This window comes from Periplaneta americana, chromosome 1, assembly GCF_040183065.1.
Source record: "Periplaneta americana isolate PAMFEO1 chromosome 1, P.americana_PAMFEO1_priV1, whole genome shotgun sequence".
In the NCBI taxonomy this organism is placed as follows: Eukaryota; Metazoa; Arthropoda; class Insecta; order Blattodea; family Blattidae; genus Periplaneta; species Periplaneta americana.
In genome coordinates, this window is record NC_091117.1 from 111,843,322 (window position 1) to 111,858,083 (window position 14,762).

The window sequence follows — 14,762 nt, forward strand, 5'->3', positions numbered from 1 at the left end:
TTCAAAAATATTAAATCAAATTCAAAGATTCCTTTTTACATGAAAGGTAAATGTTCTGGGAATGTATTTCTGTAAAGGAATGTAGAAAATAAAATTGTATTGTTCAATAAAAATTATAAATGCTAAAGTGGTACGATATAGGCAACCTTACCCTATGCCTGGTAGAAATGTCGATATGTGATAGAAAAGAAGATAAACAATTTCAGTAAAATTCTCCAAATAATTCTGAGCACTGGAAACAGTATTTGTGAAACACCTGTATATGAGGAACTAGCAGTTGTGAAATGTTTGTACTGCAAAAGGACCCTCTGCCCTGTCCACTTCGTAACAGAGTCACATTATCACAGAGGATAATGATTCAGATGTGTAGATAATTACTATTGTATACGAGGTCGATGTGTGTATAACAAACAATATTTCTTAAGATCGTAGTGATTATTTCGATATAGTTCGTGGCGCTGCGTTGCTAGGCTGGTAGTGGCAGTACAGTGGCAGTATTAGTTGTGTGTAAGAGCAGCGTATAAGACGTGTAATTGAACACGTTATATTTATTTAATGATGGAAAAGTTAGGTGAGTGACTATTACCAGACTATTTACTGATTCAAGCTTAGCAATTGTGAGAATTTTTATTGAAATAGCAGTTCATAAGTAGAGAATGTTCCCTTGTGAGTACAAAGCAGATAGAGGGACTTCTTTCATATATTGATTTTAGATTTACTAAAAAATAACAAGACAGATACACAGAAGACGAAAGTGTGCAATTCACGACCATATAAATACATGTGTGTTATCGCAAATCTAATTATTGTGTTTATTTCTTTTAGAGGATGTGAAACTGAAAGATGAAAAAGTTCAAAAGTTACAGAATGAATTGCGACATCTGCTGGAGTCACTGGCAATTCAATTGAGTTCTCCTACAAGATTTGTTGAAACTCAAGAAGGAAGTATAAGGGAAAGACTCAGAGAAGTCATACAAGAAAATAAGGATCGATTAACAGTATGTGGTATTTCTTACACATGGGCTATTACAAGTGGTAGACAGCTTTGCTTCAAAATGTTATTTATTACTTAGCATTCTCTTGGTATGATTTATAACTCTGAAGCAACTAATTCACTTGTTTCTGATTTTTTGGTGAGACAAACTTTTATTAAAAATTAAATTATTATGACATAGGCACAAATAAGTGAATAAAACATGAATCTATAATAATGAAGAGATATTAAGGGAGACATTAACTAGTGTACTAGTCTACGTAAATAACAATGGTGTACTAGTGTTTTCAAAGTAAAGGAGAACAGTACAATTATTAATAAGAAAACACTTATGTGAAAATTGTAATTCATTTTTATTTTAATTAGAGTGGACCAGAAAAACGGGCGATTTTAAACGACTTTCCCAAGTAGGTTCGATTGGATTCGTCTCCGAATATTCTCGATGTGCTTAGGAATATATACAATTTAGCCAGGATAGAGAATTTGAGTGGTGCACAACGATCGTATGCAATCAGTGCTTATTACAGAACAGTTTCGTGACTGCACTGTGGTTGTTTCGACAGCATTACAGTAAACGTCGTAATTATCCAATGTCCTCTGCGCATGCTATAAAAACGTGGGTGGAAAATTTTGAAGAGATGGATTCTGCTCTACCGAAGAAGCCTGCAGGGAGAATAAGAAGTGTGCGGACACCAGAAAACATCGCTGCTGTAAGAATTTATTTTGAGTGAAACCCTAAAGTTCTGCTCGGAGTCACTCTATTTCTCTGGGTTACCGGATTATAGTGTCTGCCGCATGCTGCATAAAATTTACAATTCCGTACATACGAATAAAAATGATTCAGGCATTCCAGGAAAATAGGTTTTCATGCCGAAACAAGCGCTGTGCAGTCACAAAATTATCGCAAATTTTGTAATAAGCTTTGATGGCATACGCAAGTTGTTCAACACTTCAAATATCCGTCCTGAGTGAATTGTATACTCCAGCGTTGCCAATCTTCAAACACAACATTGTGGAATTGTAGTATAAACATTATGTTACGAGTACATTACACAAAATTACCGCAAACATGCAATATTAATAATAATGTCATAACTACTCAAAGATGTTATAATTATATATCTAGACACACCATTGGCGCTGGTATGCTGTACAAATTTGAACACTTTCGCGCAGGTTGTATTGGGAATACAAATGATTGTTCCTACAGAAGGGCATTCGGAGTTTAGAAAATACCATTGGGTATACAGGCGTTTTCTTAGCGGACAACGGAAATCACTGTAATAGAACTAAACTTATTTACTAACGTATAATATAAAATAACAGAAGTAGGTCCAAATACTGTAACTATGTATTGCTTCAAATACAAACGCTTTATATTGATCACAATAGACTTGTATATTAGTTTATTTGTATTTCTAATAACCGAATACATGAAATGCATTTAATTTTGTTATTTTACATATGTTATAAACTACGAGTAAGTAAATAACATTTAATTTGTATTACAAAGAGGGGATTGTCCCTAAGAAGACGCCTATATACCAAATGGTATTTTCTAAACTCCTAACGCACTGTAATAATGATCCTATGTGTTTTAAAAATCGGAGGCGATAAAACAATTTTGAACTTTCAACTGCAGACAACATATACAATCCCTTCATTCTTACATCATTCTTAATGATAGAATATTCTGAAAATGTGATTGTATGTTTTGCTGACTTTGTGTTTAAATTATTAAGACAATAAGTTGTAATAAATATAAAAATTCAATTTATGGTATCAGCAGTGAACAAAATCTCTCCTTTTTTAACGAAACAATAACGGGGGTCTTATCATATCGTCATCTGAGATTACAGAACTATGTCGCTTAAGTGAAACAGCAATTATACAGATGTTAATTGAGAACAATGGCATATTACCTCCCAAGGATCTCTCTTACATTGTGTGAAGAACAATGTGATACAACAGTTGAACATTTCTACAGTATTTATACAACTATAGGAACATAGGAACATACCTTAGAAAATTATCCCACAGAGAGTCACATTTTAAATTTGTTAAACTGATCATTTATGCAAATAAAGAGCAGATGTCGCCTCACAGCTAAAAGTTGCAACACGACTTTACATAAAAATGTTATAAGAAAACATTTAACGAAGTCAATCTTAGTAATAATAATAATAATAATAATAATAATAATAATAATAATAATAATAATAATGAATCAATAGGTAAGATCTTGTTCTGTACATGAGACCTGAGTTCCGTATAGAGTCATTTATTAGAGACATCTCTACACGCTAAGGAAAAATGTTAATTTTGATTCCAGTTTATGTAAATTTTTTAATGTTTTTTCCCTAATATGTCTTGAAATATTTTGCGTATATTGCATATATCTGCTGTCAATGTGATACTTTTGTATCACTGTATTAAAAAAAAATACAAATTGGTGCCGGAGTGTCGACTTCTTTCATAATCGGGGAGATTTCGACATAGTATTACAAACACAGGAAGCGCTTTAAAACCCAACACAAATTTTGCTCCTGAAATACTTCTGAATATTTTATAATACTCCTACTCGCGTTGGTCACATGTGAATTTTTAATCAGTACCATTTTCCACATATGCCTTGTGAAATCATTGAAACTATTTTTGGTATTCTCCAACACACTGAACACAAAATTCTCTAGCATTGTCATCGTAGTAATACCCATACACGTGCCACAATAGTTTTTTTTATTGTCCATGTTGTTTGATGATCTAGCTCCCTCCTCCTACACGTCGACCATTAAACTTCCTTCTGAGAGAAAGCCTCACTTCTTTTAGTTGCTCAGTCTCCTTCACCTGTTTCCTATACTTTTCAGACGTTTTTAGTCTGAATCTTGTAGTTTTCGTACTCTTTTGTCACAGTTCTTCAAAGGAAGTATCAGTACTGTAGGTGAGGAATTAGATAAACCTAAATGTCCTTGTACGGATGGTGTCTGTGATATTTTTGGAGTAGTAGTAATGTCTTTTTCAACACGAATTTCACACCAATTTTCGCTTAGAACCAGATCGTACTCAAAAATGTTATTCTGCAGTACGTCAGATGTCAATTCTCTTACGTCATTATTTGTTAATTCATAGAACTTTTAGAATCAAAATGAAGATGATTCCAGACTGATTGATCTTCCATGTTTGTATCAAGAGTTATGCCTATTCTTAATTATCTGATAGCAATGAATATAAAGTTTAATTAAGATTGGTTCAATGAAAGATGAGTAGTTTCATACATGCAGGCAGACTATAGAGACAAAAACAGACCGACAAAGTGACACTAAAAAACTCTATGAAGCATTGCGAATTCTCCTAAGACGAAAAACACAAAATTTTGATATATACAGCCCGCAGAAGGACCACAAGAGTAATTTGTTTTCATTTTATTGTAGCTTATTAGTCAGGCGATGGTGATAAAACGTATTGTTGTAATTTAAAACTCTTGTATCTAGTTAAATATCAGTCCTATCAGGCAGAACTGGACATGTAATGTCGAGATCATTCCAAAACACAGTGTCTGGTAATTTTAGATTTTCCAAAAATAATTGGTGTTAACATGTATAATTAACCGAATCACCCAAGTGGAAGAGCAATTATTACACAATATACACAAGTTTCTCAGTTCGATAATTCACCTGGCCCTTCAGCCTTTACTGCAGCAAGTTTCAAAAACAATCCTACACTCTTTTTTTAGTGTCTTGTTTTACGACGCTTTATCAACATCTTAGGTTATTCAGCGTCTGAGTGAGATGAAGGTGATAATGCTGGTGAAATGAGTCCGGGGTCCAGCACCGAAAGTTACCCAGCAATTGCTCATATTGGGTTGAGGGAAAAACCCGGAAAAAACCTCAAACCAGGTAACTTTCCCCGACCGGGAATCGAACCCGGGGCACCTGGTTTCGCGGCCAGACGCGCTAGTCGTTACTCCACAGGTGTGGACCCTACACTCTTACCATAAAATTTAAAACAAAAATATACTTTAAACACTACAACAGTAAAACGAACTCATATATTTAAGTCAGTAACTTCTGTTTTTGTCCAAACGGTGTTATCTGCAGAGAAAAGGAGACATGGCCAGCAAAATAACTTTGAAAGTTTCTCACAATCGCAAAGCAAGGGAATCGCTTCGTAATTTCCTTCCTTTAAATAACGTTTGCATTGCTTTGTCACAGAAACAAGAGCGGTGATTAATGAAATTGGTCTTCCCTTTGTAATAATGTAGCTACAGTTTGTCTGTGTAATTCCTAGCACTAAACGATTTCACCGACAGTACAGTAAGTCTTCAATCACAAAATTACAGTCATTCCCGGTTAATAATGACATTTCTGTAAGTGAAGCTATCGCCGAAATATTCGAAACAGCAGTAGTAGGCCTAAAGACTCTCTAAATATTGGAACCCTTTTTTTTTCAGAACATGCTGAACAACAATAATTTGTGCATCTCTTATATCACACACATTCAAAGTACAATAAACTAAAATGGTACATTATATTTCATGACCAAAAAGAAAAGTATAACTCACATTCATTGTGTTTATTGCCTTCTGGTGAACGTAAAAACACAAGTTGAAGTCACGAGATTCACTTACACGGAGATTAATAACACAGTTAACACAAATCTCATGTAGTTCCCACTTTTTTCACTAGGAACAGTGCTCGCGTCATAGGTCTGTCTCCGTGAAGTGCAGGCGCGTTCACTGTCATATTTTACCATCTATTATTCGTTTACGTTTTTTAAATAGTTAGTTACCTGTGGGTCGGTATTTCAGCACTACTTATTGGGTACTACAGGATGGAGTTTTATATTAGAGAATTTAGCTGGCTATGTGGGATCATTAAATTAAACCCGAGGCTAAGAAAGAAAACGAAGAAGAAGAAGAAGAAGGAACAGTGCACACAATGGCTACTTTCCTTAAAAGTGTCGAGATCTCACAAATATCGAGACCTCCCAAAATGGTCCTGTATATTCAAGTTTATATGACGGAGTAATTTTGTGCATGCATGTGAAGTTCATTTTATACAACTGTTGTGATAAGAAGCTAATAGGTCTAATGGTACGTCTACTTTGAGCCGAGCTCGACGCATCAGTCAATCATCTACTAGACCATCTCGCCGACAGAGTTCATTTCATCAATGTATCACCAATAGCGCCACCTTTTCTTCCTATCTTCTTACCAAAATTCCTATTGGCCGGCTAGCAGTTTCAAACAAATGCCGGGGAGAGAATCGAGTTTTCTTGTTTATTCTCAGTAGCAGAGCACTTCACTCTTGGAGTTCACTCTTGACGTGGAAGGTTGTTCCGAGATATATTGGATCAGTTAAATTCACTCGGGAAGCGTATGTCGGCTGGTTAGTTGTATTTAGCAAGTTTACATCGACTTTGGGATTCTATCTTCTACAATTAACTTCGGTTATGGATGCAGTCGACATGTTTAAGGTTGTATTCAATGTATTATGGCGTAGTTAATTTGCAGTAGGAGCTGGTTCGGTATTTGTTGTATTTAATTACGATATATTTGTTAAATTGTTAATGAGAATATCCGCGAGTGGTAATATCTTGGTTTATGTATCAGATATTGCGGCATCTTAGTTTGGTGAGGTATGTCGCGTGGTACATATTATGTTACAGGAAGTGAAGTGTTTTGGGGATTTGATTTGCGTGAGTATTGAGATGCGGAGTTATTATGTACTCTTCAAAATTTTCCGAGATATCCCGCGCGGAATAGTGACTGATGGTTATTATTATATCGTGGAAAAGTTTGGACCGAATTCGTATACCTTGCTGTTTGTTTTACTCTTCATTTATACATTGAGCATTGCCATTCTAGATTATTCGATTTATAAATCCAAGTGTATTGCCATCCTAGTATATTTACGTGGCTACGCGAATTCTAAGGTATCATTGGTATACAAATATACTCTTTTCTCTCTCTCGGCATTGTGCGTATTGTAATAGTACAGAGGATAGTGCAGAGATTTATAGTATTTATATATTGTATTTAAGAATTAAGCTTTAATCAATTATTTGTGTATTGATCTGGTGTGTGACTGTTTTATTGTGGGTTATTTTCCCTGTGATGCAACGAGTTAATATCTGGAGCCTGTTGTTTTTCTCTTTGTGGGAATCATTGAAATCTAATTGGGCATTTAATAAGAGTTGTGGAAACCGCTGGACATTGGGGTTAAAGTTTAAATGTTGTTTGAGATGTTGTGACAATGTTCCAGCGGGGAAATATTGTATAGGTCATCAACTTGATGTTTGTGAATTTCCCGGTTAGACTGAATTATGAATTTGGGAATGTATTGAGACATATGATTGAAAATGTTGAAGGTTCTGGACTTTACTTATGGTTTTATTTCAGGTTAATTTATTATATCATTTTTCGTTTCCATTTAACTTCATACTTACTATGTTCGCTTCATCAAATTAATTATATACTTGTTATTTATTATTTGTTAATTATATTTGTTATCATAAATTCACACTATCTATTTTTTCTAAGTCTTCCATTACGCATATCCCGATTATCCGATGCACCAGATTCCATCTGGCGAGTAACATCCCGGTATTCTCGAGTTTTGAGAAGAGTGTTGAAGAAGGGGAAGGAAAATCAATTATAACGATTATATTATTTATTATTATTATTATTATTATTATTATTATTATTATTATTATTATTATTATTATCATCCACCCCGTTCAACTTATATTTTAAACTAAATCATTAGGTACATATTTTTATTTTCAGGTATTTTATACAATATGGAACCAGATAAATAATAATATCATTCATTTCTCGGCCACATCAAAGCAAACATGTGTTTACAATGTAGTCCTAATGTATTGCTTTACATAGCTGACAATGTTTTACGAATAATAGTTAATTGTGCTACTAATAATATTCTTTCCATTTGAACTATTACTACAATATGAATTTGTATATGTTCGCTCTGCATGTTGTCAGATGCAACGTCTTTTGTTATCAAATTGTTCCATTCTACCTTCGTTTCATGTCAAACTAACGGTAACTAAGCTTGATTATGTCTATACCGTGGTCACTTTAAATGTTAATAGGATTTTTTTCATTCATCCATCGAGAATCATTTATAAGATACTTCGAACATTGTATATTCAACATTGTATAGTACAGACGTCTGCTAACCGGTGCTTCTACCAAAACATGGCGGCAGACGCAGCTTCAATTTTGTCGACTCTAAACTTCTGCGAGGCCTCAGCTGTAGAGACTTATAGCTACTACTAAACTTCACACAATTCTAAATAAACTTGCAATCATGTTCCGTAGCGATGAGACAGCAACGGCAATAGCGAACAGATAATATTAACTAATTAGAAAACTATGATGCAAATTCCTGACTGGGGAACAATCCTGACTGTCCCCTGAGAATTTTCAAGGAAAGCGGGAAAAATTTAAAAAAACAATCTAGAGTGTGCCAAAAGGATACAATAAACGCAAATGCATTTCATTAATGTGATAATTTCTTCCTATGGGAAGCAAAGTTAAATGAATTTAGAGAAATGACATGATTAACGAAAACTATCACATTATCTCAAACGTTTTATTGCATATCGTATAAAGATTAAAAATATAGCATCACGCGATAATTTATCGCATGGTTGGAAATGCTGGTAGGCTATACACACTAAACACAACGAGAAAGTTCGCAACCGAGCCCATTTGAGCTAGCCGGAAAAAGATAAGGTTTAAAATCGCCCTGTTTTTGGTATATCTTTTATAATAGTCAATAATACGAGTACTACCTAATGAACATAGAAGCTTGAAATTACTTTTCTAACTATTTTAAAACATGTCATATCAATATGATATGTGAAATCTGTGACTGATGTTTTTAATACAAGCTTTTAATGTTTTATCTAATGGTTGGCAATGTTTCAGCAAATCGAGAATCTGAGGGAGAAAGTGTCAATACTAACACAGCAGTTGAATAGGCAGTGTGAGCTTCACGAACAAGCCAACTCACGTGTTCGTGTACTTCAAGATGAAAAGACAGTACTGGAGTCTCGCTTACACAAGACGGAAGCAGAGTTAAGTACTGCCGAAATTGCAAGAGACGGGCTCAGACGAGATAAAAACACTGTGAGTCGCAATGTTTGTAATCAGAGTAATTATTCTGTTATATAATTTTTTGTGATTTACTACTATATTGGCAACGCGAAGAGTATCATAAAATGACTAGGCCTACAGCAGGTTTGGAAATAGGGGTGAAAGTCAAGTAAGTTTGGTTCACTTACTCCACACATAGCTTCATTGCCTGCTTTCAACATTTGTTTTTATACCTGTCTCCAAACTAAGTACCATTTTCAGTGATTTATAGTGCATCACGCATAGACTAACTAAGAATAGCCCTTCTGGATTTAGGCTGTCCAAGTTCAGCACGAATTAATATTCTTAATGATGTTCCTACTATGCCTGATCAGGCACCAAAAATGAAATATAAAGTTCCAATATCCTTATGATTTGTTGAGAATATTCATCGTTGCAAAGTTAGTTTTTAATAGTCATAATTCGAGATTCGAATTTCCCACAATCTCCTTTTCTTAATTAGAAATTCGCCATCATCTTATGTCAGGAAAAGATATAGTTATGTCGCGATATCTCTTAGAATAGGCTATGCCCAAAGTCTAAAAAATAATAAACCTCCCTCTCTCTTCCAAGCAATACTCCTGTCTGTTACTAAAACATTCTGTCTCGTCATTACGCTTGAAGATGGCAGAGAGACAAAACTCCGTCAACAAGTCATTTCTCTGGTTCGCGTAGGTTATTCTACATCGATGGCGGTCAGAGAGATTGGAGTTCCGTTGTCAACTGCTAAGCGGTGGGTTAAAACTTTTTGATCGAGAATGGTGAAGTTGTGAATCGTCCCATTCCTGGTCGACCGCGCATCTCTACAAGAGAAGAGGACGCCATGTTATTGAGAAAATTTGACAACTACCCCTTTAGAACTGCCTCTCAAATCAAGATGGCGTCCAAATTTCCAGGTTCCCCACATACCGTGAGGAGAAGTTGTAGAGAGCGTGGCATACGGTATCGTCGAGCTGCAGTGGCGGCTCGCAACCTCAAAAGTTGGTGAAGCTCTTTTATTAAGGGACATGATGTACACTTACCTATTTTTTGTAGATTAAGTTGATTCGTCTGTTTCTACGGAAGGAGAATTGTCACTGATGTCGTCATGAAATGGCTACTTCTCAATCAGATCATGTAGCAAATCCTTGTGAATGGATATGCACGTCAATGATGTTAATCTCCCTTGTGCCATTGAATTGCGAAGATTTGTCTTATGCGGTTGAGTGCACTAAAAAAAAAAACTTCGCTCCACTGCAACGCTTGTTGACTGTAATGTCACAATAAGGGAAAAGAGCCTATAGGTTTCTTCAATACGCCTTTGTTTTCTCTTACAAGTTTTAGTGCTTGTATCAGGAGAAATTTCTGGTACTCATGATCTGCATAGAGAAGCTCTAGTTCTGTTTTCAAACGACTTATTTTAACAAATTTGGGAAAGTCTTTTGTAGAGCGGCAAGAGCATTAGAAGGAAAAATATTAGAATACTGAACAAATTTTAAAGTATTGGCAAAAGAGCAAAACTGAAGCTATTCAATATCTTGATATCTAGTGTTAACGTGCATAAATATGACGACAAGTAACTTATTTAAAAATAATTGTTTATACTTCTGAAAAAGTTCACCTTCTGACAGCTTAACATATTTCCGCCCTGAAAATTCAGCCCTTTCTTTAGCCTTTTCAAAAAAACTGACAAAAACTTAATCTGTTTTCACAAAATCCATCCGAGTTCCATGCCGATTTTTTTATTCCAAATAACAAACAGGACCAACAAAACAATTTTTTCAAATAAGAACTACCGCACAGCCACTGATCTTCACTGTACCACGCACTTTTAAAGTGTTTGGTGTAAGATTACACATCAATATAGAAACAAACATCTGACGTCCTTATGGGGTGCACGACCTTGAATCAACTACACAAGAAGCAAGGCTGTTACCACGGAGCTATTACCCTAGATCATATATACCCAGATTGCTCTGCGTTATAGGCTTTGACGGTAACAACTTTTGTCAGGTTTATTATGCTATCTAGTTGTTACATAAGGAGTCGTCCACACCTGTGGAGTAACGGTCAGCGCGTCTGGCTGCGAAACCAGGTGGCCCGGGTTCGAGTCCCGGTCGGGGCAAGTTACTTGGTTGAGGTTTTTTCCTGGGTTTTCCCTCAACCCAATACGAGAAAATGCTGGGTAGCTTTCGGTGCTGGACCCCGGACTCATTTCACCGGCATTATCACCTTCATATCATTCAGACGCTAAATAACCTAGATGTTGATACAGCGTCGTAAAATAACCCAATAAAATAAAAATATAAGGAGTCACGTCATAACTCCCATTTTAATTTCATTAGCGACTGTACTGCCATCTCGTGTTCGTTTACGGCGGATGTGTGGCGATCCTGGCGGTTGTTCTCTTCAAAGTGCAACCGATTTTAACATAGGAATGAACAATCTATAGTATATGATCGGGCTATTACAAAGCAGATATGTAACGACACTATTTACGAGTGTAGCCTATATCCGGAACGCATTGTTTTTGTCTTTAAAATTATTCATCTTGTTTTTGCAGTACTATTAACATTATTATTATTATTATTATTATTATTATTATTATTATTATTATTATTAATATTATTATCATCATCATTATTCTCGTGTTTGTATTACTGTGAATAGTATAAAAGGCTAACAACTGCCGAAATGAGATTCATGAGAAAAACTGCTGGATACTCCCTTCTCGACCATCATCGGAACGTAGATATGCTGAAGGAATTAAAGATTGACTCTATTGTCCATTATCTGCAGCAATACAGGCTTCAGTGGCAGACAGATGTCAAGAGGAGGATCGCTCTAGATGGCCCAGGCAGGTTTTGTCGTATGTCCCAAGAGGTCGAAGAAATTTAGGACGACCTAGGAAACGCTGGCAAGAGACCGTAACAGATCCACTGGGGTCTAACACTTGAAGGCTAATGATGATAATGATGATGATGATGAATAGTATTATTGTTATTATTCTCGTTGTTGCAATACTATTATTATACTCATTATTATTATTATTATTACTACTACTACTACTACTACTACTACTACTACTACTACTACTACTACTACTACTACTACTACTACTACTACTACTACTACTACTACTACTACTACTACTACTACTACTACTACTACTACTACTACTAATTTTAGTAACTGAACAATACTCCTTATGGAGAAGGGAGAAGATCCAAGAACTGAGCATCTGTTTTAATTCAAGGGTAATTAGGAAGAAGTCTCCGATATTAATGAACGTTTTTGTTTAATTTGACAACTAATCCCAACTCCTGTGCACGTTAATAAATGTATCATTTGATTCTAGCTAGAGTAAAAATAAAACGAAATAAATATATATACTTATCCGAAGGCGGATACGAACCCGGGTTTTCTGCGTGGGAAGTCAGAGTTTTACCACGGAGCTATGACACATACACAGTTCAAATTGTTGTTTGTCGGTATAAGAGTATGCTCTTGGATCTGGCTGGTTTCGTCCTTGCTACTCTGATTTTAGTCTTGTGTATCAGGCGCACAGCCGAATGGAACTTAGCCAAATTTACGCTTCAAGAGTCCGGTCATTTTTTTTGTCTAAGAGTTTACAAATACCATTATAAGAGATGTTTACATGAATCTCACCAACAGGAATTGTAATACTATTATTATATAACAGTATTTCATTAAGTCTTAATATTAGTTTACAATTTCTGAAATACCTATTGAATAATAAATTTCCGAATAACCGAATCACTAACTCCTGAATTAACTTGCATATATATTGCTTTCTCATTTATTGTTATCCAAATCTTCCAAGAGTTTATAGATATGATTTTGTTTGGTTGGAGATTAAAATGTCGAACTCAAAATGTCCATATACATAAATGTCCACACATGAAAATGTCCACACTATATTAATGTCCATTCAATTAAACGTTCACCGAAAAAATGTCCTATTTTTTCAAAGTCCACTAATATTATTGCATAAGTGTCCAATGTAAAAAAAGGTCCAATATATTTTTCTTCACCTCTGGCTGTATAAGACTATTTAAGTTGTATGATATAGCACGCAAATAGAGTTTAACGTCGTAGTTGTTTTATACTCATTGTACCTCCTTACTATGTTTTCTATTCTCCTTTGGTTAACAACATATGTTCTGTTTATAGGAAGCCTCTTGTTTACGTGGCTTGCTTGGATTTGGGTACCATAATTTCGTTCTTCTCTAAAGCGTTGCAGATACCTCCAGATACTAACGTGGTGACCACAACCATCTTTCGGAATTTACCATGGAAAGCTTCTACAGCGTTATTAATTCTTTGATGTCCGTGAAGTATTTGTAAATACACTTTGCAAATTGCGAGGGAATACCTCGGAGGAACAGCTTTTCTGCGTCCTTGAGCACGTCTGTCCACCACATTTGTAATTTAAATATAGTCAGCTAGTTCATTGATGTCGTTATGCAGTAAATCAAATGTGGCTTCGAAGTGTTCAATGTATCCATCTTTTATCAAAATACTTATTTTTTAACGAATTATTTGAGGCATTATATCAGTTAAAGTTGTAACAGAAATCCTACTGTTCTTAACTTGCTTAACAACGGTTATAATGTAACACAGTGAACAATTTTGGACATTATAATAATTACTTATTGTCTATTCTAGACAGATTGTAAATGTGGCATAAGTGTTATAAAATAAAAATTGTTCATTGGCGTTAAACAGTGGACATACTTCTGATTGGACATTTGTGTCCACGGACATTTTTCCTTGTGCATTTTACACTGGACATTTTTGTATATGGACATCTTTTCCTCTGAACGATTTGGAATGGACATTTTTACCTGGGAGCTATTTTTTTTAATTTACGCAGTTTAATTTAAATAAAATCGTACTGTTAGTATCTGAGTAATTAAGAGGCTGTTGATTTGATTTCCATTGTGCAATAATTCCTTTTTTACTTCTTTACATTTTAATTGGCAACCATACCTAAAAGTGAGCATGTTTTTCTTAGTTTAAAGTAGCTGGGAAAGTTAGAAAATATTTCTGTGCGATACTTCCTTAATATTATATATTTATTGTTTCCATTTACCATTAACTCATGATTAACAACTGGAAGATATTTTCTATAAATAGCTTTTCCACATAACAGTTTGTATTCCCAGAATTACAACTGGATCTATTGGCGATCTGATTACAGTTCATGACTTTCTTGGAACGCTTGGGTCGAGCTCTCAACATGGATGAAATATCCAAAGAAGTTGGTGTGGATTTACACACAGAGTCACTCCTAATTCGTGCCGAACAGTTAGCAAGATTAGAGAGTGACAAATTAATTGATAAGGTAAGATGAATTTATAAGCTTTGTGAAGTTCTGAACACTATGTAATCTTCTGTTGCGTTTCAGTGTAGGGCAATAACACAATAGATGAAAAGTTAGTAGCTAACTTGGGCTTAATATATATGTATTTTGCTTTGATTAATTTAAGTATTATGAACACAAAAACTGTATGATCCAACTTATATCAACAATAATTAGATATACCAACAAAAATTAGATCAAATAATAATATGCAATTAATTCTTAAAGGAGTAATAAATTAT

At 34.9% G+C, this 14,762-nt stretch overlaps 1 long non-coding RNA gene across 1 annotated transcript; it reads left to right on the forward strand.

The window, feature by feature from the left end:
* The first annotated feature begins 846 nt into the window (after positions 1-846).
* On the forward strand, positions 847-14,496 carry LOC138709201 (uncharacterized). Its single transcript, XR_011334872.1, has 3 exons — positions 847-998; positions 8,949-9,149; positions 14,359-14,496. It is a non-coding gene; the product is annotated as an uncharacterized lncRNA (long non-coding RNA).
* Positions 14,497-14,762: the final 266 nt, after the last annotated feature.